Below are 19646 nucleotides of genomic sequence, written 5' to 3'. Positions count from 1 at the left end.
AGCTTATCTCTAAAATCCAACAGTAGAAAATCACAAATTCTTCTGTATATCCTGTACCCTTGCCAAGCATGTCCTCTGATCACGTTTCCATCTCCAAGTGGAGAAACATAGGAGAACAGAGGCAGGGAAAAAAAGAGGCTTTTGGACCTACTACTTAGAACTAGTCTACACTGGAGGCTGCAAATCTCTGGCTCATCTTTTTCATCTATTCTGCAGTTGATAGACATTTTGGTTGTTTCTAAGATTTAGCTATTACAAATTGTGCTTCTATAAACGTGGTGCACATATATTGCTGTGACATGACATTTTTATTTTTTCTGGGAAAATATTCAGAGAGGAATAATTGGATTGAATGGGACTTCCAATCTTAGTTTTTTGAGGAGTCTCTATACTGATTTCCACAGTAACTGCACCAGTGTATACTCCCATCAGCAGTGGAGAAGTGTTCCTTTTTTCCCCAAAGCCCTGTCAACATTTGTTATTGGTTGATTTCTTGATGGCAGTCATTCTTTCTGGAGTGAGATGGACTCTTAATGTTGTTGTAATTTGAATTTCTTGAATGACCAGTGATGGTGAACATTTCTTCATGTATTTATTTGCCATTTGTATATCTTTACCTGAGAAATGCATATTCATGTCAGATGCCTATTTTTGGAGTAGGTTTTTGAATTTGGAGGCTTAATGTTTTTTGATTCTTTGTATGTTCTAGATATAAGTCTTTCATCTGAGGGACTGTTGGCCAAAATTATTTCCTATTTTATGAGTTTTCTTTTCACTTGTTGGTGATTTGTTTTTAAGTGCAAAGACTTTTTAATAAGATGAGATCCCAGCTGTTGTTTCTCTGAAGTGCTTCCTGTGCTGTTTACATTTTGTTCATGAACTCTTTGCCTGCCTGTATGTCTTCAAGATTTCTACCTACCTTGTCTTTCAGAAGATTTAGTGTTTCTGTTGTAATAGTTAGATTTTTAAACTATTTTGATTTTAGTTTAGTGCATGGTGATAGACATGGGTCTAGTTCAGTCTTCAGCATGTGGAAAGCCAATTTTTCCACCACCATTTATTAAGGAGGCTATCTTTCTTCCAGTGAACCTGTTTAGAATCTTTCTGAAAGATAAGGTGGCTGATGTATAGGTCTTTGTAATTGTGTCTGCATCTTCTAATCTGTTCTGTTGATCTTCAGGTCTATTTCTTTGCCAATACTATGCTGATTTTATTACGATAGCTTTGTAGTATAATTTCAAGTCAGAAATTGAGATGCCTCCTGTCTTGTTTTGTTGCCCAGAACTGCCTTTGCTACTCTTAAGTTTCTACTGTTTCCAAATGATCTGATTTTAGGAACGTTTTCTCTAGATCCACAAGTTATGTTAATGGTATTTTGATTGGGATTGCATTAAATCTGTACAGTAGTTTTGGAAGTATGGCCATTTTCACAATATTGGTTCTTCCTAACCAAGAGCAAGGGATATCTTTCCATTTTCTGAGATCCTTTTCAATTTCCTTTTTTAGAGTACTAGAGTTTTCAATATATAGGTCTTTTGCATCCTTTGTTAGTTTGATTCTAATAAGTATTTCATTGATTTGGATGCTATTGTGAAAAGTGTCCTTTCCATAATTTCTCTCTCAGTGAGTTTGTTGTTTGTATACAGGAATGCTATTGATTTTTGAGTATTGACTTTGTATCCAGGTACACTGCTGAATTTGCTGATTAACTCTAGTAGTCTTTTGATAGAGTTTTTGGGACTTCTATGTAGAGTATCATGTCATCTGCAAATAGTGATAATTTAACTTCTTCCTTTCCTATATTTATTGCTCTTCTCTCTTTTGTCTAATTGTTCTTGCTAATGTTTCCAGAACTGTATTGAATAAAAATGGTGATAGTCGACTTCCTTGACTTATTCCTGATTTTAGAGTGAAAGGTTTCAGTGTTTGCCTGTTTAGTGTAATGTTAGCTGATGGTTTGTCATTAGTGGCTTTTTATCAGATTGAGATAGGTACCATCTATTCCAAGTTTCTGTAGGGTTTTTATCATGAACAAATGTTGAACTTTATCAAAAGCTTTTTCTGCCCCTATTGAGATGATCATGTGATTTTTGTCTTTTGCTCTGTTGTTGTGATGTATTACATTTATTGATTTGCATATGTTAAGCCATTACTGCATTCCTGGGATAAATCCCACTTGATCATGATCTATAATTTTTTGATGATTTGATTACTGTCTATTTGACAGTATTTTATTGAGAAGTTTTGCATCAGTGTTCATTAGGGAAATTGGCCTATAGTTCTCCTTTTTGTTGAGTCTTTCTCTGGTTTTGGTATCAGAGTAATACTTGTCTCCAGGAATGAGTTAGCAAGAATTGCTTCTTGGGGCTGGGGATTTAGCTCAGCGGCATAAGCACCTGCCTTGCAAGCAGGCAGTTGTGAGTTCGATCCCCGGTACCGATTAAAAAAAAAAAAAAAAAGAATTGCTTCCCTCTCAATTTCATTGAAAAGTTTGGGGAATATTGGCATCAACTTGTCTCTAAATTTCTTATAGAATTCAGCCTTAAACCCATCAGGACCTGGGCTTTTCTTTGTTGGTGAGTTTTTAAACACATTTTTTCTTTTTTTTTTTTTTAATTTTTTATTTAAAGAAAAGGAAACAAAAGAATACATGGAGATTTTAAAAAAGGGTAGAAATGATACAAACTTACAGAAAAACAAACGGTAAGAAATTGCTGGTTGATAAGTTACACATTGTCATCTTAGAAGTAGCTGTTCATGTTATGGAATTAAAGCATTTAGAATGACATTCATAAAGTGACACTACAAACCCTTCTGCTCTATGATCGAACAAGAGCTCAGTAACATGGTTATCAGTCCTACACATTTGTTTTACTTCTCAAAGAGGGTAAGATTAAACAGAACATAGCAGTTAAAAAAACAATTTAAAGAAATACAGATTTCATAGGAAGCCCACTGGAGATCTTGATTGTCTATCTAACTGTCTCTAGTTTTTTACAAATAGTTGTCCCCTTCTTCATCCACCTTATATACTTAGTGTATATTATAGAACTAATCAAATCATTGAAGACTTTTTAGGTCCTCAAGTACCAAATTAGGGAAGACAATAGTAACTACCAACTCATCTCTCCTTCTCTTTGTGATAGCTGTCCCCATCTCTACATATGCTGAAATTGAACTCAAGAAACCAGTCCAATGTCATTCTAATCAGCAAACATTAGTATTGCTAGAATTTCTATCATAATGCTACTAAATTAGCCTCGAGTTTCTTAGTGTCTCTTCCTCAGAGTATCTGTTCGTTACATCTTACGTTATATAATCTGTTCCCATAAATAATTAAAAAGAAAAAAAGAACCCATGTGTGAATTTCTACATATATATCTATCCTCTCTGTGTTATAGGGACTACCAAGTCATAGCAAGACAGCAAAACAATTTCCTAGAAAAACATGCAATGGATAAAACATTTAAGACCACAATATAGATGATCTTCCATAGTTACTATGTTTCCTCTTGTTATTTTCAATAGATTTGACTACCACACTGGCTTATTATAGTTAAATATAGTATCACCTATTTTTATAAAAACTTAACTTTGGCAGCATTGTAGGGTTTGGAAGCTGTTACTAATTAATACCAGTATGGATATTCTTTACAACTTGTCATCCTCAGAGTAGTTGCCTCTACTTTTAGGGTTGATACTGACAAGCATACCAATTTCAAATAAAATCAGCCATGGCCAATCCATAGTCTTACGATTCAGATTCAATTAAGATCAGTCATAGTAAGACAATGTAAGTATTATAGGATTTCAGTTTAAGTTAATAGGAAAGTAAGGATAGTTACCATGGTATAGCCTGCTATTTTTGGGTCAAGATGTCTGTGTCCTCAAATCTGACATGAGCGGACAGACCAGAACAAATTAAATTCAATCTAAATATGGCACTAGGGCTACTGTGTCTTTTAAATCATTATACACCATTAGCAATGACCTCTGCTTTTTTTTTTTAAATATAGTTTCAGAGCTGTCTATACTAAAGACTAGCTTACCGTCCCTGCCTCATGTCTGCTACTCCACTTTTCTGCTATAATTTGTCCACCTTATTCCCTCATTCCATTGTCTGCCCCGTTCACTGAGGCCTCTCTGCCACTGTTGCTGGAATCCTGGTATCTCTTCCTCTCTTTCTCTGTAATGTCCTTCAGCGCTCTCTGTAGGGTTGGATTGGTGGCCACGAACTCCCACAGTTCCTCCTTGTCTTGAAAGTATCTTATTTCTTCATTAATTTTTAGAGAGAGTTTTGATGGATATATGAACTTTGGTTGCATATTTTTTTCTTTCAGGACTTGGAATATTTCTCCCCACTCCCTTCTTGACTTAAGAGTTTGTGTTGATAAGTCTGCTGTTATTTTGATAGATTTCCCATTATAGGTAACCTGCATCTTTTCTCTGGCTGCTTTTAATATTCTGTTTTTTTGGTGGATTTCTGGGATCTTGATTATTATATGTCTAGGCGTAGATCTGTTTTGGTTGTAGGTAGCTGGTGTTCTGTATGCTTCTTTTATCTGGATATCATTTCTTTTTGCTATACATGGGAAATTTTGCTTTAATATCTCTGTGAATATTTTTTGTATTTCATTTTTGGATGTTCCTGCTTCCTCACTCACATTCTTTATTCTTAGGTTATGTATCTTTTTGTCATCTTCCAGTTTTAGAATTGCTTCTTTCTGGTTCCTTGTTATTTTTAAGAGGCTTTTTCTTTCACGTTCATATGTCCTAAATCTCTCTTCAAGTTTCAGAAGGCTGTCTTTATTTTCTGTCAAGGCATTTTGCCAATGTTCAATGGAGTTTTTAGTTTCCTGATATTCTCTTTGGATCTGTTTCATGTATTCTAGGTTATGCTTAAATTCTTCTTCAGATGCTTCTCTTTCTTTTCTGATTTCCTCAGTTCTTCCATCTGTGTTCTCTTGGGCGGGGCTTGTCATTTCTTTAATTAATCTCTTTATATCTTGCCTCACTTGGATCAGGAGTACAGCTTTAAATTCCTCTATGAGATCATGTAGGTACTTTTTAATTTCAGCTGATGCTGTGTCGAGTAGTGGATGGTTACTGTGCTTGTTCTCTTCAGTGTTTAGTTCTCCTGGGCTTATTTTCTCCTGTTGGGCAGCTGGAGATTTTTTTTTATTTTTATCTCTTGTCATGTTTCTGGTTTCTTTCAGACTGTCCTGGAGTTCTCTGGCCCTCTCCGAATTGCTTAGGGCCTTTCAGAAGCGTGCTGGCTTGAGTTTTTGCTGTCCTCCCCAATTTACTGTTATCTGGGGTAGACTGGGATGCAGGGGCAGTACAGGCTAGTCTCTAGCCTCTGTGCCAGTTAGTTCCTAAATTAGGCTGTACTTTCTGGTTGTCACTGAGTTGTGACTATTTTGTATCCGCTCATTGGGCCCCAAGCAGAGGCTTGGGTTAGCCCCAGTATCTCCTGCCAGTTCTCTTTGTACCAGAAGCAGCTGACTAATGTCACTATGGCACAGGGTCCTGCCCAAATCTCAGCTGTTCTCTTCCAGACCTCTCTGTGTCAGGAGCACCCGCACAGCAGAACTGCCCAAACTCAAGATGTCTCCCACCAGTTCTCTGTATGAGGCTGAAGCCAACACGTACTCAGGCTCTGCCCAATTCCAAGATGCCTTCCACTAGCCCTCCCTACAGGGGGCTCAGTGACGCCACTGAGCTGTAGGTTCTGCCCAACTGTAAAATGGCTGCCACCAGACTCTGTGTTATTGATGTCCCCGTGGTGGCGGGCACTGTCCCGTTCCAAGATGTTCTCTGGCCAACCCCGCAGTCGCAGGGTCTCCAGTACTCACCAGGGTCCACGCCGCCCACCTTTCCCACGTTCACGGCACAGCACTGATCGGTCAGAGATCCGCGCAGCGTGCACTCCCGGTACAGCACAGAATGGTCAGAAATCCGCGCAGCGCCTGGTACAGTGTGGAGTGGTCAGAAATCCGCGCTGCGTGCATTCCCGGTACAGGGTGGAACGGTCAGGAATCCGCGCTGCGTGCACTCCCGGCTCAGTGCGGAACCGTCGGAAACCTGCGCGGCGCGCACTCGCGGCCCGGCGCGGAGCAGTCAGAAATCCGCGCTGCGTGCACTCCCTGTACGGCGTGGAGGGGACAGAAATCCGCGCTGCGTGCAGCCCCAACTCAGTGCGGAACCGTCGGAAACCTACGCAGCGTGCACTCGCGGCCCGGCGCCGAGCAGTCAGAAATCCGCGCTGCGTGCACTCCCGGTACGGTGTGGAAGGGTCAGAAACCCGCGCGGCGTGCCCTCCCAGCACAGTGCGGAGCAGCGTTTGGCTTTGGAGCTCGAGAGTCTTTCACAATCTCCTCTGGTGTAGCTGGGCAGTCAAAAGCCAACACAGCTTTTCCTGTTGCGTCCATTGGTTAAACTGTTGATTTAAAGGTGCGGGATTTGCATCTTCCCGTTTTCAGCCTTCACAGTCTCAGCACGACTTTAAATCCTCCAGCTGCACTGTCTTGGTTAATAAGAATCGTTATCCATTTGTCTGGCCCTCTCCATGTTGTGATATTCTAGCTTTTAATATGATTTCTCCGGAGAGACTCTCCGCCCGATCCTCTAGTTAGTCGCCATTTTCTCCAACTTAAACACATTTTCAATTTCAGCAGCTGATACTGGGTTATTAAAAATTGTCATATCATCTTGATTCAGCTTTGGTAATTCATATGTTTCTAGAAACCTATCCATTTCCTCTGCATTTTCCACTTTATATGAGTAAAGGTTATGAAAGTAGATATTCATGATCTTCTGAATTCCCATGGAATCCGTAGTAATTTCTCTCTTTTCATTCTTTATTGCATGAATTTGAGTTTTTCATTTTTTCTTGATAAGGTTGTCTAAAGGGTTATCAATTTTATTTATTCTGTCAAAGAACCAGTTTCTTGATTCATTAATTTTTTGTATTGTTTTCTTAGTCTCAATTACATTAATTTCTGCTCTGATATTTGTAATTTCCTCTCTTTTATGAGCTTTGGACTTGACTTGCTCTTCTTTTTCTAGATGTTTGAGGTGTAACACTGTGTTGTTTATTTGTGCCCATTCTGTTTTCCTGACATGACAATTCATTGCTGTATTTCCCTCTTAGGACCACTTTCATTGTGTCCCATAGGTTTCAATATGTGGTGTCTGCATTTTCATTTAACTGTAGATATTGTTTAATTTCTTCTTTAATTTTACCTGTTACCCACTGGTGGTTTAAGAGGTTGTTGTTTAATTTCCATGTGTTTATGTAGATTTTAAGGGTTCTTTTAGCACTAATTTTCCAATTTTAGTACACTATGGTCAGATAATATGCATGGAATAATTTCAGTTCCTTTGCATTTACTTAATAATGTTTTATGGGCTAATATGTGGTCTATTTTAGAGAATGTGCCATGCACAGTTGAGAAGAATGTGTATTCTGATGTGGTTGGGTGGAACACTCTGTAAACCTCTACTAAGTAACTTTGTTCACAAGTTCAATTGAGTTCTGTTATTTCTTTGCTTACTTTTTGTCTAGTTTATCTGTCTTTGTGACAATGGGGTATTAAGGTCCCCTACTATAATGGTGTTATTGCATATTTGGTTTTATGTAGTTGGATGCTCTTGTACTTGGTGTATGCATATTAATGATTGTTAGCTCTTCCTCTTGAATTATTCCCCTAACAAGTATGTAGTGACCCTCTTTATCTCTTTTGACCATTTTTCATTTGAAGTTTACATTGTCTGCAAACAGAATAGCTACCCCTGCTTTTTTCTGGGTCCCTGTTGCATAGAATATTGTTTTCTATTCTTTGACTTTTAGTCAATGAGTTTCCTTTTGAGTCAGATGTGTTTCTTGTATACAGCATATTGTGGGGTCCTGTTTCTTGATCCATTCTGTTAACCTATTTCTTTTAATAGGGTAATTGAGGCCATTTACATGGATGGATATAACTGGTATGTACTGGCTCAACTTTGTCATGTTATTTCCCTGCTGTTGGTTTCCAGTTTTTCCTTCTTGTTCAATTGCTTTCTCTGTTTGGTGGTTTCTTTCTGTTGTTGTTCTGGAAATTATAGTCATTTTTATCTCTTTCTAGTATGTCTTTCAGTACTCTTTCTAGGGTTGGTTTGTTGGACATGAACTTCCTTAGTTGTTCTTTGTCATGGAAGTATCTTATTTCTCCATTAAATTTCAAAGAAAATTTTGCAGGTACATTAACCTGGGTTGAAAGTTGTCTTCTTTAAGGATGTGAAACAATTCACTCTACACTTGGTTTAACTTGAGAATTTGTGCTGAGAAGTCTGCCATGATTCTAACAGGCTTTCCTTGATAGTTGAGTTGTGTCTTTTTCTCTAATAGCTTTAAGGATTCTGTTTTTATGCTGAACTGGGGTCTTAATTATTATGTATTTGAGTGTAGATTTGACTATGACTGTTTGGCATTCTGTATACCTCATTTATCTGTATATATGATTCTCTTCTTGTGTTTGGGAAGTTTTCTGCTATTACTTCTGTGAATAGTTTACTGGTGTCATTTGCATTGACTCCTGCATCTTCATTGATGCCTGTAAGTCTTATATTGTTTCTCTGTGCATCATCTTAAAGCTGTTGAATTGTCCATTCATGCTGTCTTGTTATTTTTAAAAGTACTTTCCTATCATGATTGCTAACTGTGATCCTATCCTCAATGTCCAAAATTCTGTCCTCAGCTTCATTCAAATGGTTTTATCAGCTTTCAATAGAGTTTTTTTCTCTCATGGATATCTCTTTGAATTTGTTTCATGCATTCTACTTCTTTTCTATATTGTTCACTCAAGGTTTCCATCATCTTCCTGTGCTCCTGTACTTTTTCATCTATGTCTTCTCTAGCTATGCTGAGCAACTCCTTTATTAAGATTGTCATTTCTTTCCTTACATGAGAGATTATTTCTAATTGGATTTCCTCTGTGGCCTCATTGATTTGGTTCTTTACTTCACTTGCTATCTTTTCAGAAATTTCAGGTATATGACTTCTAATGTCCTCTATTTTGATATCTCCTGTATGTGTTCCCGATGGACTGGATATTTGAGATTGCATTTTGCTTTTTTGTTTTGTCATTTTCACCTCTTGGGTTAATATTTTGGTCTTTTCCATCCCACAAGTCTCAACTGTGTGTCATGTGTGTCTTAGGGTCCTACTGTGTTGCTGATATTTGTTCAATTGCTGGGTCCCACAATGAAGGGGAGGGGCCAGTCTCCTGAATTTCTCCTGCAGGGCCTGTTGAGTGAGTCCTGACTAGCCTAGCAGTATTGATATAAGTTAACCTTTAGTTTATATTGGTACTATGGCTTCAGGCTGTTCCAGGCCACCAGATCTACTTGGCTATAGTGTGCACCTCAGCTGGGACCCTACTGCATCACTGGGTGTCTCATAGGCCCTTTTGATTACCTCCAGGTTGGGTGGGGCCTTGTTGGCACTCTTCTCAACCCACCTGGTGTTCTCTATATGGAAGAAAGACTCACCCACACTCTTGCCAGACTTGCCAAGGTCCTACAGCTGGGGAGGAGTTCATTGCTGCTCCTGTTTACCCACTGAGGTCCTCTATTGGGGGGGGGACTCACCACACTGTTGCAAGTCTGCTGAGGTCTTCTGTGTGGGTGAGGGATTGCTGAGGCTCCCATCAACCCACCAAGGTTCTTCAGGCGGTGGAAGTGTCACTGTTGTCTGTGGCCATGGTGGTTTTTAGGTGGTGGGAGAGGGTGATCGATGATCCCCTAGGTCTGTGGAGGGAGGTAGAAGGGCAAGGTCAATGTTTCTAACAACCAGGTCTGTAGAGAGAGCAGGAAGAGTGAGGCCAATGTCCAGTGACCCCTAGGTCCCTGGAGGGAGGATGAGGGATGAAACTGATGTCCATTGACCCTGAGGTCTGTGGAGGGAGGAGGAGGAGTGAGACCATCGTCCACAGCCCCCTAGGTCCATGGAGGGAGGAGAAAGAGTGATGCCAAAGTTTTCTCCTGCCCCTAGCTCCATGGAGGGAGTGAAAAACAAATTTTAAAAAGAGTACCTTTGAAAATACCTACAAAAATAAATTACCTCAGAGTAAATTTAACCAAGGAAATTAAAGGCAACTACACTGAAAGTAATCAAATACTGACAAAATAAATTGAAGAAGATACCTAGAAAAATGAAAAGACACTACATGTTCATGGGTGGGAATAATTAGTATTGTTAAACTGTTCGTACTTCCCAAAGCAATTTACAGATTCAGTGCAATTCCCCCCAAAATATTTGTGACTTTTTTCATGAAACTAGAAAGAAATCCTGAAATTCATATGGACCCTCTGCCTGAAGAAAAAGACATTAGATAGCCCAAGTAACCCAGAGGAAACAGAACAAAACTGAGGGCAGCACAATCCCTGACTTAGAAGCATATTGCTAAATCATAGTAACCAAGAGAAAATGGTACCAACGTGTATACCAATGAAACATAATAGAGAATGCAGAAATTAGTCTATGTGTGTATATATAACTGGTTTTCAGCAAAGTTGTCCAGAATATACCTGGGAGAAAGTTTCTTTCAAAAATGTGCTGAGGAAACTGAATATGCATGTGCAAAATAATGAAGTTAGATCCTGGCCTTGCATCAGTTACAATTCAAAATGGATCAAATACCTAAATAAAAGACCTGAAACTATGATACTACTAGAAGAAAAAAAAGGGGACACACTTTATATGTCAGTATGGGAAAATATTATTTTGGACGAAACCCCCAAAACACAGTCAGCAGAAAGCAAAACTAAACAAGTGGGAGTCTTCTGCATAGCAGCTCAACAGAGTAAAGAGATAATCTACAGAATAGGAGAAAATTATTTACAAAGGAGTTACTACCCAGAATATGTAAGTCACTCAAACAACTCAACCACATAAAAACAATAATCAAATTAAAAATTAGGCAAATGATCTAAGTGGACATCTCTCAAAAGAAGATACACAACTGGCCAAAGACATATGAAAAACTGTTCAACATCATAAAAGACTTATAAATCAAAACCACAGTGAGATATCACCTCACATCTGTTAGGATGTATCAGGAAAAAGACAAAAAATAAAAATTACTGATAGAGATATGGAGAACAGGCAACTCATACACTATTGGTAAGAATGCAAATTAGTACAGCTAGTGTGGAAAATGATACAGAAATTCATAATAATAATAAAAATAGAACTACTGTAAGATCCAGCAATCCCACCCCAAGGTACATAGCCAGTGGTAACCAGTCAACACAGCAAACAGACCTTTGCACTCTCATGTTTATTGCAGCATTTATTCACAGTAGCCAAGATACAGAATCAACAAAGGTATACATTAACAGATGAATAGATGAACAAAATGTCATTTAGGTGCACAATGGAGCATTTATTATTCCACAGTAAAACAGAGTGAAATCGTATCACCTGTAGCAACATGAATGAGCTTAGAGGATGTTACGTTAAGTGAGATAAACCAGGCGTACAAAGACAAATACCACATGTTCTTTCCCACATATGTAAGCCAACAAAGGTCAATCTCATAGAGACAGCAGACAAAAGCAGTTCTGTGGTGTGGAAAGGGGTGGGGGGAGCAGATAGAAGATGGCTGATGGCTGTCAAATGCAGTTAGATGGGTGGACAGTCTGGTGTTTTCACGGCACAGGAGGGTACCTACAGTTCACAATTTAATATTTATCTCAGAATAATTAGAAGGGAGATTTTGAAGGTCCTCAACACAAATAAATGTTAATTATCCCAACTTGATCATTAGTTATTGCATACCTGTATTGAGTTATCACATTCTACCCCATAAGTCTGTATAATTATTATGTGTCAAATAATTTTTAATTGACACAGGATTAATTTAGGTTTGTGGGAAAAATAGTTGAATGCACCTGAAATATATAAGGAATTCCTTTGTGACATATCTTCATCACTAGCTAGCTTTAGTTATGGAAATTCTCAAAGCACTCTGCAGTGACTCCAAGTCACAGTTTACACACCTACACACACACACACACGCACACACAAACCCACAGTCTTTTGGAGACCTTTCCCCTGTCTAATGTTATTGTCTATTAGCTCTAAGGACTCAATTAATGAAGAAAAAAAAGGAAAAATTTTTAACAAACATTTGTAAACTGAATTAAATCTCATATCTTTGGTCTCAAATTTTGAAAATATGCAAATAAGGACATCTAAAGTCATGTGCAAAAAGAGGGGCATTAAAAATATCAAGAAGGGTACTTAGGTAAGCCTGTTTCAGAAGTCAGTCTTGGAGGTTTTCATACTTGAATTCAGTCAGGAAGAACAACACAGCATGCTGGGCTCTGGATTTAAAGCTGAATGCTTGCAAGTCAATTTGAGATTAGTCATAAACCATCTCAAACTACTTCAGGAAAAAAATAAAAACAGAACTGGCTCAGAAAGCCAGGAAGGAGATTGTTGATTATCTGGCCACTGTGAAAGATGAACGAGCATGGGTCTGAACAGAACACACTATCCAGGAATACTGCCTTGCGGAGGCCATGGAGATCCTGGAGCTGTACTGCTGGCTCACTTTGGCCTCATTCAATCTGTGAAAGAGCTAGATTCCGGTCTGGCTGAACCTGTGTCTACAGTGATGGGCTGCTCCTTGACTCCAGTCAGAAGTGGCCGAGTTAAAAATAGTTTCTGATCAGCTCTGTGCCAAGTATAGCAAAGAATATGGCAAGTTCTGTAGGACCAACCAGACTGGAACTGTTATGCATAAGCTGAGTGTGGAAGCCCCACCCCAAATCCTAGTGGAAAGATACCTGACTGAAATTGCCAAGAATTACGATATTCCCTCTGAGCCTGACTCTGTGGTCATGGCAGAAGCTCCTGGGTTAGAAGCAGATCTTAGTGATGTTGGATTTACAGATGATGGGAAGAAGGGTGATCCTGGAAAAGGAGGTAGCGGGTTCACAGCACCTGTTGAGGGACCTGATAAAATAGTGCCAGTGCCCATGCCTATGCCCATGCCATCTTTTAATATTCCTTTTTCATGTCCATTGCCAAAGGAACTATCAGATTTCTGCCAGTGCAGAATTATCAGGCCTTTCCAAATGTTCATCCTGTTGGGAGCCTGCCATGTTATTCATGAGAGCATATTCATAAGATGGCACCCGCCTGCCGCCTCCGCTGCTCCCCCGCCCATCGTGTGCCCAAGATGGCACACACATCCTGCTTCCTGGTTCTTGCTCGGCTTACTGTCCCCGCCATATATGGTAATGATTGATTGCTTCCTTGTTGCCGCCCAATCGCCTGTCCCCACGTGTAATCCCATGATTGGATAACATTAGCTATATAAGCCCAAGTATAGGAAGTGCCCGACGCACAACACGGAAGAAGCCGTCGAGGACGGACATGTATTGAGGTTGTTGCCCAGTCAATAAAGGTGCTTGCAGAGACAAAGTGTTCGTGTGCTCCATTCCGCGGGACGGAAGCGGCTCCGGACATCATCCCCCTCAGATACCAGCCACTCCCCCATCATATAAATCTGTTTAGGACATTAATACTGAGGAGAAGATCTCTTCTGCACAGATATTGGTTCTGGACCCAAGCCTGAAGCATCTGCAAAAGCCCCTGCTGGACCTGCAGAGAGCTTCAACTCTGTACTGCCAGAGTTGCCATTTGTGCCAGACATACTACTGACTGCATCTGCTGGTGGCAGCACCTCAGCATCCGAAGACAATGACTTTGGTGATCTTTCCCAGAGATGTGAAGAGCTGAAAAAGAAAACATAGGTCTCTTAAACTAGGTAACCTCCAACTCTGGGGAGCTGAAACAGCAGTTTCTCCTTGAACACAAAGAATCTCCATGGAATTCCATTTCAGCTATTAATCATCACCAAGCACACTCTTTCTGGGGCTCTTTCCTACTCTACTAAATTATTTTGCTTCCCAGTTCTCCACTGATCTTAAGAGACTAATGTCTGGACACTCGGAGGCCAGAGTAGCTGGCTCCTGGCAGCTGTGCCTGTTTCCTGTTGGAGGGATCCCAGGTTCCCCTGTGACCTCCTCTGAGAATGGGAAGATGAAGCGCTATGGTGAGAGCTGCCAGAGGTGGCTGAAGAGAGACGAGCACCTCATGAAGTGTCTTAGCCTTGTGTGGAAGTTCCAGACTTAGAAACAAATCCCTCTGTATAGGGCAACTGTGGTGAGACACAAGGGGTGTTTTATCACACTGAGTAAGAGAGAGAGAAAATGGTTCAGAAGTCATACAACAGTTCCTAGAAGCTGGGCCCTCTTCATGGTATGTACACTGCTCTCTGCAGGGTGCTGTTCCACCTGGATCCAGTTGCAAAGTTTATTTGGAAAAAGTTGAAAGCCTGTCTTCGTTCTACTGGATTATCAGGGAGCCCTCTGTGGCCTTTTGCTTCATCTTGAGTGCTGGGTTTCTCTTTTACTAGAAGATAGCACTACAGAAATTTACTTTTCCTCACAGCATGATACTAGCAAAGGAAGGGTACAGGTAACATACTGGATAGAAGGTACCATCTGAGCCTATGGTGGGCTTCTAGCTGCCTTAATAGAAGTACTTAAGTCTCTCAGGTAGTGAGCTGGAGAAGCTACAGAAGAAGGATACCTGTTTTCCTTTGAAAGCTTTATGATTAAAAGAATATTTAAACACTGATCTCAAACTTTGAGTGCCCTTGTGGCTGTAATCCACTGCTTTCCTGGGTGGATGAGACCCTTGCTGTTGTCTCATATCTCCTCTCATGCCCTCTTTGCCCCAAGGTAGGCTTCTGTGTAATGTATCTGTATATACCTATTTCAGGCAATTTTTCTTTAATGTTTTTGATTAGTTTGTATCTCATAGCTTAGTAGCTACTAATAAAGATCTTGTGTTTTGCTTTCTCTATGGTTGGTCAAATGATAAAGTGTGAGTTTATATTTTAGTGGACAGTATTTTAAGCAAGCACCTCACACTGGTGCACAAGCCAGAGGCAGCCTTTACCTTTGGTTCCCTAGTAACACACATACACAGAGCCTTAGCTTCCTCTCTCAATTTAAGCCCAGGCAGCATCTGTGAGTTTTGCTGGTTCCTTGTGTGTGATAGGACACCTCACCAGCCACTTCTTATGATTGTATCTTTACTTTTAGTAAATTGTAGTGAGCTCACTTTTGACTCATTCAGATCCCATCGCCTTCCCAGGACATGGATGATCAGTGTCCTGCTGTTTCCTGCGTGGTAGCAGAGCTGGTTTATCACTGTTGTTATGTTTACAGTGTTATTCCCTTCTAAACAGTGCCAAGGTCCTCACACAAGAACTTGGAGCCAAGGGCATTTTGATTTCTTGGTAACTTACAGAATTAAGACAAAGTTTTATATGTATCTATAAATAATTTCCTAAACTATGCCATGCAAAGATAAACAGTACTAATCAGTGCAGCTTCTTCCTGAATATTCAAATAAAAAAGGAGAAAAAAAGAGAAAAAATTGAGACTTTCTAATTTTTAGAGTAAAAATGTACTAAACATAAAATATGAGATTGTAAACATGTAGTGCATAGTGAGGATGTACCTCTTTAATGATTTACTCTCATACAGAATATTTTTATTTTTACTATTTAGTGGTTGAGAACCAGCTATGGGTCAGTGGCTGCTGAAGATCATTTTCTGTGTTGCAAGACTTTTCTCCCTTAAGGTTTTCCCCTTCACTTTGCACAATTACACTGAAAGCAGAAAAGACATTATATACATTTGTGGGGTGTCCTGTAACGCTGTGGTATGTGTATACACTGTGTAATGTTTTTTATTAGTATGAACTTCTCAAAACATTTATGATTAACCCACTTTGCCTTTTCAAAAAGGTAAATAAAAATAAAAATGCCAAAAGAACTAAATACTTATATTTTTAGCTCACAGGTATTAAAATTAAACCCCCTTTGTGCCAGAACTTCCTACAAATTGCATTTTTACAGATATATTGCATGTATGACCATTTTGTGTATTTGATACTATGAAATTTTGTGAAATCATTCCTCATTTCTAAACTTATTATGGTCAAATAGTGAACAGATCTACATCTTATCAGGGAAACCTGTATATGCAAAGCATTTCTAATTTGCAGGAAATGTTGATTTTTAACAGGTTACTGGACTTAACATTTCTGCATGTGTCTTATTCTTGGCCAGTGAAGCAACAGGGCATTGTCTGAGAGAGATCTTGAATGTTAAAAGATTAATGAGCAAGAAATAGCTACAAGAGTATTAAAATAAATATCCGCTTTTTTAAAATCAGTACTGGGGATTGAACTCACGGCTGCCTGCTTGCAAGGCAGGCACTTATGCCACTGAGCTAAATCCCCAGCCCCAATATCTGCTTATTTAATAAAGTATTTGCTAGGGATTGAAGCCTCTACCCCTGGGGTGCCTCCGGAGCTGGTTAGTAGATTTTGTCTTTTCCATGCATGGATGTTTGTCCATCGCGAGTTCCTCACAGTCCTGCATTCCCTTTACTAAGGAAAGTGACAATCTCTGCTATGCAGGCAGCGAGCCCCAGGCTCCAGTAGTTTTTCCTACTACTTCTCTGACACTCTGTTGCCCCATGAACTACAGAGAAGTAACTAATGCCCTCTCTGAGCCTTCAATCTGTGGGGTGTGTGGTTTTAGAAGACAAGGACCGTGCCTCCCAGCACTGAAGGAGGCTGAGGTGGGAGAATCACAAATGTGAGCTCTATGTGGGCAACTCAAAATCCTATCTCTAAATAAATAAAATGGCTGGGGATGGAGCTTAATATGAGGGCCCTGGGTTCTATCCCCACTACTAAAAGTTGAGGGGGAGACTGTTTTAAGTTCATTCTTAAAATAGTAGCCAGTGGAACAAGATACTTTATGAATACCATGCAAACATTCTTGCTGATTAAACAGTGAACTAAAAGGCTTGCAAATCTGGCTGTGTATGTATCCAGCTCATTAAGTGACTCCTACTAACCAAAGAGTTAAGTAACAAGCGTGTTCTTGGCAAGTACTCTTTCAGGCAAATATTTTATTTTAAATTTTGGGCTTACTTTTCTCTATTGTAAGTGAGTAAGAATCTCACTTAAGTTTTAAGTTAACATTTTTATAAAGATAGTGCATTTTGAATTTGTAATTACACATTTGTAAAAACAGATATAGTGTTTTAACTTTTCTGGCATTTCATACATTTTGGTGTAAGTTTTGGCAAAGAACCATATAATTGTATAACAGCCTGGCATGCGTCAAATGCAGTACCCAGTAAGGCCTTTTACAAAACAAACATTCCTATCAAAAACAGAAAACAAGAAGTACAAATATTATATTCTGGATTACAACATTTGTTGAAAGCATGATGTGGTGGCCCCACTCTGGCCTGGGTTTGATCCCAGTTCCACTTTAACTGAAACTTCAGCACCTATTTCCTGGCCCCACAATTCTGCAAACTCCACAAACTTGTTCTCCAAAGATCTGAATAGAATGGAGCTCTTGAAGCAGTCATAAATTTAGTTTCTCTTCACTTTCAGAAAGAAGATTGAGTATGTTTGCTTGGAATAAAGGGTTTAAAAACACAGGATAGTGCTTAAAAACCGAGAACTCATCCAGTGTTAGTTCCAGTAAATAAGAACCACAGAAAGGCTTCTTCAGGAGCCACCAAAATCCTGGAAGGCACTTGGATAAACTCAAAAGAAATGCTAAAGACAGGCAGCTTGATCCAGGCAGCTTGATCCAGGACTTAGTCTTATCTTAGATCTTAGAAAAAACAAGAAAAACCTGGATTCGAGGATCTCAGCCCTGGAACTATCAAGAGGCCCTGCTTATAAGATGACCAGGATGGCAGAGCTCTAATCTTGATTTGGACTACTGTCCGCTTAAACTTAAGAATATTATTATAACAGCTACACTTTTAAAGCTAATTTCTCTACGTTCTGAGGTTTATTCTATTGGGAGAACACTCAGTCTCGTCTCTTTCTTCACCTTCCTTCAGGTAGTTGTGAGGGTAACGCACGAAGCGGGCCATACCGCAGTACTGAGGCGCTCTGTCAGAGTCCAGTTAGCCCATGGTTTTCAGGCTGAGGAGCTGTCTATATACGTTGCCCACAATGTGCATATAGACCTGTTTGAAGTGCAAACCCATGCTCCGAATTTGGAGATACTAGAGAAACTCCCTTTCCTTTTGCTTCTCCTCCTCTAGAAAGACTGAAGACATAGTGATGTTGAATATACTACACACAGGTAATCGTGGGGTTGTGCCTGAAAGTGTATTCTAAGTTGGTGAAGTCTATTCTGGCCCCTTTCCCTTCCAATCCCTTCCCTCTTCTGTCACATGTGATATAGGCACATGTGTCACACATACTTGATGGAACAATTTTACTTCCAAAGTCTTTTTTTGCAGATGATAGCCTTTCTAAGAATTTTAAAACAAAATGAACAAACCAACTCTACTCCTACTCCTGTCATGCATTGTTAACCTCTTTAATGTCTAGGAATTGAATATTATAAAATTAGGATTCATTTGTCCCATATGTATACAATGTAGACAGTACAGCAAAGTTAAATGAAATGCATGTAACAAAATAGAAATGGATAAGCCAAGAGTTTTAGCACATGCTCACAAACACCCTTCACAATTTCCTCTCTGCCAGCTCGCTCAGTGAACAAGACCACACACTGTTCACAGAGGTGGTTTATAATTTCATTTCCTAACATGATATTTCTGTCAATTTTAAAAGCAATTTATAAAAATGTTCATTTGACCACTTCTAATTTTAAACATATAAAGCACTCTCAAGCCTCTATAACTGGGATTTTTCCTGTTCACTGTACACACAACACTGATAAAATTACAAATGTAACAATGGTTATAATCTCAGGTGTCTTCTACATATGATCATGTTTGTCTTGAACCATTCCCTCCTTATTTCTTCCTCCCTAATTCCAGCCCTGTGGATAAGGACAGGCCTATACAATGCTTGGAGATGGTGGAACAAACTCATATCCAAAATTCACATACAGAGGACAAGCTGTCTTATGAATCTCAACACAAGTGTGTTAAAGGTGCTACCTCTGCGCAATGCTTTTTCGTGCACTGGCAATCTAACTTGTAGGGGCTGGACATGGGAAGTTGAATTTATTTGCTCACTATACACACAGCCAGTCAAAAGCCACGAAAACATAGGAAAATGATGTCTGAAAATGTCTGAGTGCAAGCGTACCGGCATCTCCTCTTTGCTGTCGCTCCCTCTGGCCTCCCACTGAACTAGTAGTCATGGTACACTATTGCTTCCAGAGGCAGCTTCACAAAACATAAGGTTTCATTTGAACTTCAGCAAGAAGATATTTACAAAGTGACATTTTACTACTACACGTAATATATGTTGGATACTTTTAAAACCTTCCACAAGACTAGATGTTTCCAGTAAGGACTGCAATGATATGATCCATTCATAGCAGCTTAAATAAATGGCACGCATGTGACAATAGTCACAATTTGAAAGTGTCTTCAAAATATGAGGATTTTTGCCTAGAACTCTTCTCTTCTTCACCAACCTAGTAGGCAATAAGATGCAAATTTTCAAAGAACAATCATCCATAGAGTGTCTCAGGGGACTTTTTAAAGGCATG

General features: G+C 39.5%; 1 protein-coding gene and 1 pseudogene across 1 annotated transcript in view; both read left to right on the top strand.

Annotated features, from left to right (window-relative positions):
- The window catches only part of Trmt10a (tRNA methyltransferase 10A), a 133471-nt gene that overhangs the window by 89736 nt on the left and 24089 nt on the right, over nt 1-19646 (top strand). The window lies entirely within an intron of this gene.
- The window catches only part of LOC100732559 (IST1 homolog), a 31409-nt pseudogene continuing 24089 nt past the window's right edge, over nt 12327-19646 (top strand).

The sequence above is a fragment of the Cavia porcellus genome, unplaced genomic scaffold (assembly GCF_034190915.1).
Source record: "Cavia porcellus strain 051 isolate PalLab524CR breed Dunkin Hartley unplaced genomic scaffold, mCavPor4.1 scaffold_14, whole genome shotgun sequence".
NCBI classification, from domain to species: domain Eukaryota; kingdom Metazoa; phylum Chordata; class Mammalia; order Rodentia; family Caviidae; genus Cavia; species Cavia porcellus.
The sequence above is the reverse complement of the archived record's forward strand: the minus strand, read 5'-3'. Positions and strand labels throughout refer to the sequence as shown.